Here is a 10,034-nt window from a genome sequence, read left to right as displayed (position 1 = left end):
GTTACTCTTCACATCTCTTGCTAGCTGCAACTCCAAGTGTGATTTGGACTTCTTGATTTCACTCCTCCATGCCTGAGCAATATTTTCATACTCTTCCCTGGTCATTTGTCCAATCTTCCACTTCTTGTAAGCTTCTTTTTTGAGTTTAAGATCAGCAAGGATTTCACTGTTAAGCCAGGCTTGTCACCTGCCATATTTACTATTCTTTCTACACACTGGGATGGTTTGTCTCTGTAACCTCAATAAGGATTCTTTAAAATACAGCCAGCTCTCCTGGACTCCTTTCCCCATCATGTTATTCTCTCAGGGGATCCTGCCCATCGGTTCCCTGAGGGAGTCAAAGTCTGCTTTTCTGAAGTCCAGGGTCCGTATTCTGCTGCTCTCCTTTCTTCCTTGGGTCAGGATCCTGAACTCAACCATCTCATGGTCACTGCCTCCCAGGTTCCCATCCACTTTCGCTTCCCCTACTAATTCTTCCGGTTTGTGAGCAGCAGGTCAAGAAGAGCTCTGCCCCTAGTTGGTTCCTCCAGCACTTGCACCAGGAAATTATCCCCTACACTTCCCAAAAACTTCCTGGATTGTCTGTGCACCGCTGTATTGCTCTCCCAGCAGATATCAGGGTGACTGAAGTCTCCCATGAGAACCAGGGCCTGCGATCTAGTAACTTCCGTTAGTTGCCATAAGAAAGCCTCGTCCACCTCATCCTCCTGGTCCGGTGGTCTATAGCAGACTCCCACCATGACATCATCCTTGTTGCTCACACTTCTGAACTTCATCCAGAGACTCAGGTTTTTCTGCAGTTTCATACAGGAGCTCTGAGCAGTCATACTGCTTTCTTACATATAATGCAAATCCCCCACCTTTTCTGCCCTGCCTGTCCTTCCTGAACAGTTTATATCCATCCATGACAGTACTCCAGTCATGTGAGTTATCCCACCAAGTCTCTGTTATTTCAATCATATCATAATTCCTTGACTGTGCCAGAACTTCCAGTTCTCCCTGCTTGTTTCCCAGGCTTTTTGCATTTGTGTATAGGCACTTGAGATAACTCGCTGATTGTCATGGGTGAAAGAGTGTAGAGGAGGGATGGGAAGGAGGATGTGAAATGGAGGGGGGAGATGAGGCTGAGTAGGAGAAAGGAGTGAAGGAGACATGAGAGAGGTAAAAGGGCCACATCTATAACCTAGGATGGGATCTCAAAGAAATAAAGACAGAGGGTCAGATCTTGTTGTACAGCCAAGCTGTGCACGGTGCAAGTTAGGAGGGAGAAAAGCTCACCATTGCACTCCCATTAAGGATTAAGCCTGGGCCTATGGTGTGCAGGGCCAGTCCCCTGGCAGATGTTAGTACCTAAAGGCTGTTAAATTTATACCAAATGTAAAACCACCCCCAGAGGCTAAACCTGCAGCCATGGCCTCCAGGCCATGCATTGCTCCCTTTGCTCTGACCACAGGATCTTACCCTGCTATGCTGAGAGCAGGGAGTGGGCTGATGTTAAGAGCCTCTGTGCTAGCTCTATGCCGCAGAGGATCCTCCTGGCAGTGGGTGATGATCTAGTTCCAGATGCAGAATGCTGTGGTGAATGAAAAAGAGCCAGAGGAGAGAATGAAGAGACAATGGTAATTTAGCTGCAGTGTCTGATGCACTAATACATTTCAATCATTAACAATTATAAAAGCCTTCTGTGAGATTCTGAGCATGGCACCCCTTGTAATAACAATGTACAGAACAGGCGAAAAGACACAAAAAAATAATCATGACAGAAACAAGCTGCATATGTCAATGTGTATCAAACCATGTACCTAACAGAAAAATGTCTGTAGTGGATGTAGCTAGAAACACCCACTGCAGAGATAATTAAACTGCAGATACTAGGCTAGATTTTCCCCAGAGCTAACATTTTCTAGAACTGGCCTAGCTCTCTGATTGCTGTGGAGTTTGTGTTTGCAAGTTTGTTCTTGGATCTTGAACCTGTAAATATGAATTGCAGGTGCAAATCAAAGTACTTCCACCTCTAACTGCCTGATTTGCACCACAACTATGTAACTAAAGCACAAATATTCTGATTTGCACCTGTGGCTGAATTGTGGTACAAACTGCACCCCAAACAGGGTGGCTGGGAATGTGACCACTATTTCAAGGAAGATGGGGCGCACTGCACTTCCAAACATATGGCAGCACGTCTGTCAGAGCTTCTTGCAGTCACGGTGAAAGGATTACATTACTTATTCCTGAAACGAAGCCACTTATGGAGTAGAAGGCACAGCAGATTAGGGTAAAACTGAGGAATACAATATCCAATTGAAATTAGGAGGGAATTAGGGAGGCAGAACATAATTACCTAAGAAGGAAATTGGCCAGGACACCATACGAGTGTTAACATTGGAACTGTGTGAAATGCAGCAGTCTGTAAAAAATCCTTGCAAATCCCATTTTTGCTCTGTGGTGTTCCTTGCTTTCAGTATAAAAGTACAGACAAGCTAGAGCTGGTCCAAAAACTGGGAGGAATTTTTCACTTGTCAATGTTTTTTGTCAAAACATTTCAATTTTTTTTAACCAGCTGTAATACAAGCTTCAAATTCCAAAGAGAAAGAGCCCAAACTGCTGCGTTTTGCCTCATAGCAATCTGAAACCATGCAGAATGACTGAGTTTTGTATGGCATCCAAACGCTGGTAAATATGTCCTGTATTTCAAATTGAGAAGAAACCAAGTCAGAGCATTTCCCCAGATTATTAGGGTTGCTGCCTCTGAGGTACAAAAAAATGGGGTATCCGGAATGATCTTGAGCCCATAAAACTTGACAGCTGGTAGTGTGCACTGAGCACTCTTACTGATTTCCCAGTGCAGCTACCTCAAAAAAAGGAATAATGCTGGGAAAACCTGGATAGGTGGCAACCCTGCAGGTCATAAGTTCCCTCATGAAAATTCTACATGGCTCTGTAGGACCCCTAACTTTTGCCAAAAGTGTCATAGGATCTATAATAACCACAAGGTTATTACAAAGGTTTGCCTAGCCTGAGTGCAAGGCACATGATGGCCAAGTGTTTTCGGGAACAGGGCCTATTCGGTTGACAAAGTTCCATCTGAATTGATAGATGTAACATGGCCCTCTAGTGGCCATTTGGCATAAGTGAACAAAACTAGTGCAGTACCATATCCAGTGATGATTTGGAAAGATTGCCTGATACTGGATTTTTATGTTTGCTTTGGATATTAGTGTTGCTCTAACAATGCTATAGTGAGAGCTGCTAATTCCATTATAAGACCCTTCCTTTCAGATGCATATAGATGATGTTTTGGGGGAAAGGCATTTTCCACCAACTCATTATTCCAAAACAGAATTTTTTTTACAATGAGGAAATATAACAGTGCTTTATCAGGATGAACCCAAAGTGCCTGAGAGGTAGGGAGGCTGTTTATTACACAACATGTTTGAATACCAGTTTACAGAAGAATATGGGAGTTGGGAGGGGGAAACCTAGAGATTAAATATCCCTCTTTGGGGAGTCTAAGCAGCTTTGCTGGTGGGGCCTAACATAGCAAAGGTAACAGGCCCCTTTTGCCTGTCCCAGGCTTGCAGAGGAAATGAAAAAATTAGGGGCCCAGTCCAAAGCCCATTAAAGTGAATGCCTCTGCCCTGTGCTGCATCCCATTTCCTGAAGAATGAGCTATCTATATAATGGGAGGCAAAGCAGACACTGAAACTATGCCTCTCCTTGTATTTTGCATTTTTCCTTTCTATGGAAACCTTGGTGGATTGGCATTTACCTCCCTCCTCAACTGGCTCACTCCCTATGTCTTGTTCCTTTTCCCCATCTATCTTTTATACGTTCCCCCCAGTTACACTCTGCTGTCTATTCTCTCTCACGGACAAAAGCTAATGTACTATACGCACTAGTGGAGTACAAGCAGAAGAATTTATAAAAACAAATGCTGTGGTTTGAACTATATTTTCAATTTCTAGTTTCCTCTATTTCTTCTCCTGAGACCCACAAACACCCCTCTCTTGCCAAAACCATGTGGTGCTAGATGCTGATAAAGTATCTGTGATGGATATACGACAGGTAAATCAGGTTAGATGGTCTGCATTCGGACAATGTGCAAATTATTATTACAAGAACAAAAAGCTATTTTTTCCCACTGAAAACTTATTTTCACTTCTAGTGAAAGGGGTAAAAACACTCAAGTTAACAGTGAGTAATTCCAAAAGACAGATTTTGATGAAGACCTGTGCAGTGTTGTTCTAGCCATGTTGGCCCCAGCATCTTAGAGCGATAAGGTGGGTGAGGTAATATCTTTTATCATCAAGCTCTTCTTCTTGATGAGGTTGTGGCATTTGTACACAGCCAAGTCACTCATAGTGGAATAATACATGATAGGCTGCTGAGACACTCATAGGAATATTCCTTTGGAGGGTTTCTTGTGACCTCATACAACACAATTGAGTTATGATTTTGCCAGAAGCTGTAGATGTAAATAATTCTTTGTTTTACTGCTTCTTGTGTTTTGTTGTTGTAATTCAGCGTATTGATCCGTGAGTGGCTGTCACAATGCAGTCTTGTTTCTCTGCAACAGCTGGTGATAGTTTCTCATACTGTACCAGGACAAGCAGATCCACTTGCACTGAAATTCTAAAGTCTTGGGTTTAAGGAGAAGATCAGAGTCCATTTTTCTGAAAACAGATCAGTGATGTATTTCCCAGAGCTCTGATGCAGTGATGATTTTAGAGACTTGCTAGTTGCCGTACCAGTAGAGAAGAAAAGACTATCAGTTTGCTCACTTCAGTGTGCAGGAATCATGTTATTTCCTGTAGGAGTGGTTCCCAAACTAGGGGCACTGCTTGTTCAGGGAAAGCCCCTGTTGGGCCTGGGCAGTTTGTTTACCTGCCGTATCTGCAGGTTCGGCCAATCGCAGCTCCCCCTGGCCGCCCTTCCCGCAGCCCCCATTGGCCTGGAGTGGTGAACCATGGCCACTGGGGACTGCGATCGGCTGAACCTGCATACGCAGCAGGTAAACAAACCAGCCAGGCCCGACAGGGGCTTTCCCTGAACAAGTGGTGCCCCTAGTTTGGGAACCACTGTCCTATAGTGAGTATAAGGAAGTACAACTGAAGAGTACTGATATGATGAGTTAACTATATTTGTTTACCTTGGATTAAAATTGGCAAGTGTTTAAGGACCTCCACTGTGGTGTAGTGTATAAGATTTGGTTCAGCATCTGGTGGATTGCATTTATTTCAGAGCAATATGTGACATCTGTAAAGCAACTTTAACTCAAGGATCCTGAAAAGTTCCACAGTCTGTGAAAACCCATTTTAAATTATTCAGGAATTATTTTATCCCTTAGTGAAATAAAGACCCACTTGGGTGGAAGGCAACAGCCATTAAACACCACTTAGCAACCGTACCAGACAAAAATAAGCTATATTAAGTAGTTACCCAAATGTACTTCAGCCAAGACATAAGAGTGACTACCCCTATGTTAGCAGATAGACTCTGTAATCTCTGCAAATCTTCAGGCCTTTAAGTATGATCCAAAAGAAAGCAACCACCTATGCCTGGACACCAGTAGCTGATTCAGAGGGAGCAGTTTTACCTGAGTTGTAGTAGTGTGCAAAGGAGAGCAGGGGGCAAGGAACTTCCTCTCTTAACACCTCCCTATAGTGTGAGACACAGTCTTGGTCCTTGCACTTAAGAGCCCTTCCTAGTACCCTTCAGAGTGCAAACACCCCACTGCTCTAGCCGGCAGAGGTGGTCAAGGATATGCTACTCTGCCCTGAGAAATGGTTCAGCATTTACACTTCTCCTTGGCATCAAAAAGGTACAATCCCTCCTGGAACTCCCTATGGGCTGGTATGGCTCAGCACCACCCTAGCACAGGGCTGTGGATAGCTTACACTGCCTGGCTCTGAGTCACTAACAGTATGTTTACACTGCAGCTGTGAGCAAGCCTCCCAGCCCTGGTAGACAAACAGTTACTAGTAGAGCTTGAGCTAGCATGCTAGCAGCGTGGCTGTTGTGGCTCCAGAGGAGACTCAGACTAGCTACCCAAGCTCAGAGCCAGGGGGTTGGGTGGGCCTGAAAGCCCAAAATACTGCTCAAGCCACAATGTCCACACTGCTATTTTTAGCTTGCTAGCTCGAGCCCTGCTAGCATGTGTCTGTCTACCCAGGTGCGGAGGCTCACTCCCACTAGCTGTGTAGACATATCTGAACACTACACGGTGCAGGACCCTGGGTTTATTGCAGCCTAACCCTGCTAAACTCTTATGAAGACATTCAAATGCATCATTCTAGATGTAGGTGGCATATAGCTGGAGGCTGGTAATGTGTTGAGGCCTCCGAATCCAAAGAACATCATGCCCAAGTTCATAATTTGAACTTTTGTTGATTAAAATCTTTCTAGGTCATATTTTTGGAACAATAGAGTGTGTTTCATGGGGAACAAATGCAGTATTTCAAAGCCTGGCTTACCAGGCCAATCTGAGACACAACAATGAAGTTCATGTTAAGAAACTGAATGCAGCTTGTACTTCTGTAATTCCTTCTCCTAACATTTTGTGAGACATGCTATTAAAAAATAATCATTTCCCTCTTGTAATGTTAATTCTGTATCTTGCTGTGTGCTATTAAATAGCTGCTATATTCCACCTCCCCCCAAAAGCAGCTGTAGTTGAATTGGGAGGGAGGAAAGGGAAATGATTCTTTTATGTGTATGCAAACACAGAGAGAATATATGACAGCATGGGGTGTTATAAAGGTTTTATTGATGGCAGTCTGGGATGGCTGCATTACTCATGAGCATTAAAGGCATGGGCAATTTCTGAAGGTCAACCCAGACTTATGGTAATAAAGTCTTTATGAACATCCTATTCCATCCTGTTTGCAGAGGTGGTGTTGGTGGAAGGTACAAGCTATTGAGCTTCACAGAGCTTTTCTTCAAGTCTGAAAAAGGAAAATAGAGTGTCAGAGCTAAATACAAGTGGGGACGGATTATTAAGCAGAAGGGGTTAACACATGTTGTGGGATACACTGGTTTTCTTCCCCAAACCTGAAGAAGAGCTCTGAGAAGTTTGAAAGCTTGCACATTTCACCAGCAGAGGTTGGTACAATAAAATATATTACCTCACCTACTTTTAGGGACTGTAGGCCTTGAACACTGGTTCACGGGATTATTAGGCACTAATAAGTGCTAACCTCACACCCAGTGACCTGCTAATGGCGGTCAGAATAGAACCTGAACTCTGGAAGAGGACTCCAGTCCTCGGAGCTGATTGGCAGAAAATTGGGGGCTGTGCTGGGTTCCCAGTTTCTATTTAAACCAAGCACATAACAGGAAGTTGTCCATGCAACTTGATTCTCTGTATTTAGGGCTGCCTGCCCTGCCATATCTGCTCCCACTGCCTGACTGTGATCGCCTGGTAACCTGATCTTGCCTGACTCTTGGTTTTGCCCTCTGGCCTGTCTTGGACTTTGACCTCCTGGTGTCTGATCTGCTCTGACTCCTGCTCTGGCCACCAGTCAGCCTGCCCATGTCCTGATCATGACACCTACCTTGTCTCTCTCACATTTCAGCCTGAATTTTGTTATGCCGTCTATTTTAACGGTAAACTATTTGGGGAATTATCATAAATAATAATACTTTGAACTTCTCTAGCCCCTTCCATGTGAAGATCTCAAAGTATTTTATAAACCTTAACAAAAGAAGAATCATGCTATTATCTCCATTTAACAGATGGGGAATCTGTAGACCAGTGAAGTTAATTGGCATGTCCAAAATCACAATGTGAGCATGGGACAGAAGCCAGAAAATGAACCCCAACATGATGCTCACTTGTGGAGCTTAGCCCCAGGACAATGCTTCCTATATGTGGGAGAGTTTAGCATTTTTACTAATGCACTGGAGAGTTCAACATTTTCCTAGGTGCTATTTTTCATATTCTTCCATCTGGAAAGTTCTGTGTTGGCCCAAACTCTACCCATAGGAAACCTAACCCTCGGGCAGAGAGCCCTAACAATAGGAACTCTAATCCAAGCTCCTAGTACCCTATCCATAGGAAACCTAACCATAACTTGAAGGGCCGTGCCCATAGGAAGCCTAACCCTAGTGTAGGGAGCCCTACCCATAAGAATGCTAACCCTAGCTTGAAGTACCCTACCCACAGGAATACTAAACCTACGGCAGGGACCCCTACCCATGGGAACCCTAATGATAGCTCCAAGTGCCCTACCCATGGGAACCTTAATGCTAGGGTGGGGAACCCTAAACATAGGAACCCTGACCCTAGGGCAAGGAGACCTCCCCATAGGAATTCTACCCCTAGGAACCCAAACCCTAGGGCGGGAAGCCCTACCTTTAGGATCCCTTACCCTAGTTCCAACTGCCCTTTGCATAGGAACACTAACCCTAGTTCCAAGCGCCCTACACATGGGAACCCTAACCCTAAACCTAGCTCCAAGTGCCCTACTCATAGGAACCCTAACCCTATGGCAGGGAACCTTACCCATAAGAACCCAAACCCTAGCTCAGCCTCCAAGTGCCCTACCCGTAGGAACCCTAACCCTATGGTGGGGAACCCTAACCCAAGTTCCAAGTGTCCTACCTATAGGAACCCAAACCCAAAGGTGGGGAACCCTACCCATAGGAACCCTAACCCCATGACAGAGAACCCTAACCCAAGCTGTGAATGCCCTACCCCTAGGAACCCCAACTTTAGCTCCAAGCAACCTACCCATAGGAACCCTAACGCTATGGCAGGGAACCTTACCTGTAGGCACCCTAACCCTAGCTCCTAGTGCCCTATCCATTGGAACCCTAACCCTATGGTGGGGAACCATAGGGTTCCTATGCATGGGGTTCCCTTGACCAATGTAATTTTTAGTCCCTGCTTTTAGAGGATGCATACCCGTGAGGGGGAAAAGAAAACATTTTTGTGGTGGGTTATTTTTATTTAAAAGTTGAGCTGCTAGGAAGCTGCTGAGAGGTGTGCAGTGGTTGAGATGGAGGAGCGGGTGCAGTGCAGATATGGAGGCCAAAGGCCCCAAATAGATACAGAGTTATTCCATGGTGAAATAAAGATATACAGTACTGTGTAAATACTGCTAATATAGCAGAAATGTATTTATTAGAGTAACAAGTAAATATCAATATTTTAATGATGCTCACTCTGTGGGTATATACTTAATAATTGTTTTTTCATATTTTATGGTATGTCTTAGATCGGTGCTTAAATTCAAATGCTAGCAGTGCAACCCTGGGAGGTGCTGAGGGCCCTCAACTCTCATCCTAAGCAATGAGCCTTCAGGGTATTCTTGAGAGTTCTGGACCCTGTGGAAGATCCAGCACTAAATGGCTGTTTCTGGTTAATGATAAGCTGCTATACTGTGCTCAGAGTGAGACTAACAATAGTACCAAACTGAAGTGGGCTTGTGATATACACAAATGTTTAAAGGGAGGCTGCCCAACCCACTGCTCATGATGGTAATAGGGGTAAAAAGCTAATCTAACCCTCCACCCGTCATTTTCTGAGGGTTTATTTCCACAGTGCTTTAGTCGACGCCAGAGAGGTGTACATCTTTGTCCACACTCGCATGTCATTCACTAACTGGCCTGTGTGGACCATGCTGGTGTGCCCTGTAATTTAGGGAACTCTTAGTATGCACCAGAAGAGTCCATACAGACCAGTTAGCGCATGACATGCGAGTGTGGACAAAGATGTACACCTCTCTGGTGTGGACTAAAGCACCATGTAGAGAAGTCCTCATACACTATGTGAAACTCATTGTTAAGGCCTTAAGAAGAAATACAGAGGTGAAGAATGAATAATACCTTATCTACATTTCCACTCTCCTTTTCCCCTCTGCTACATATTGATTACCATAGCACTGTATTAAGATTTCGGAGGGCTTTATATCAACACATCTCATCTTTCTTATATTCCTGTCTCCTTCCTACTTTATGCAGCAAAACAGCTGTATTGCTGTCACTTTATATAACAGAGTGCACGGAGGAACCTTGATACTCGATAAGGAAGG

This window comes from Lepidochelys kempii, chromosome 7 (genome assembly GCF_965140265.1).
Source record: "Lepidochelys kempii isolate rLepKem1 chromosome 7, rLepKem1.hap2, whole genome shotgun sequence".
Taxonomy (NCBI): Eukaryota; Metazoa; Chordata; order Testudines; family Cheloniidae; genus Lepidochelys; species Lepidochelys kempii.
This window is presented reverse-complemented; position numbering follows the sequence as displayed.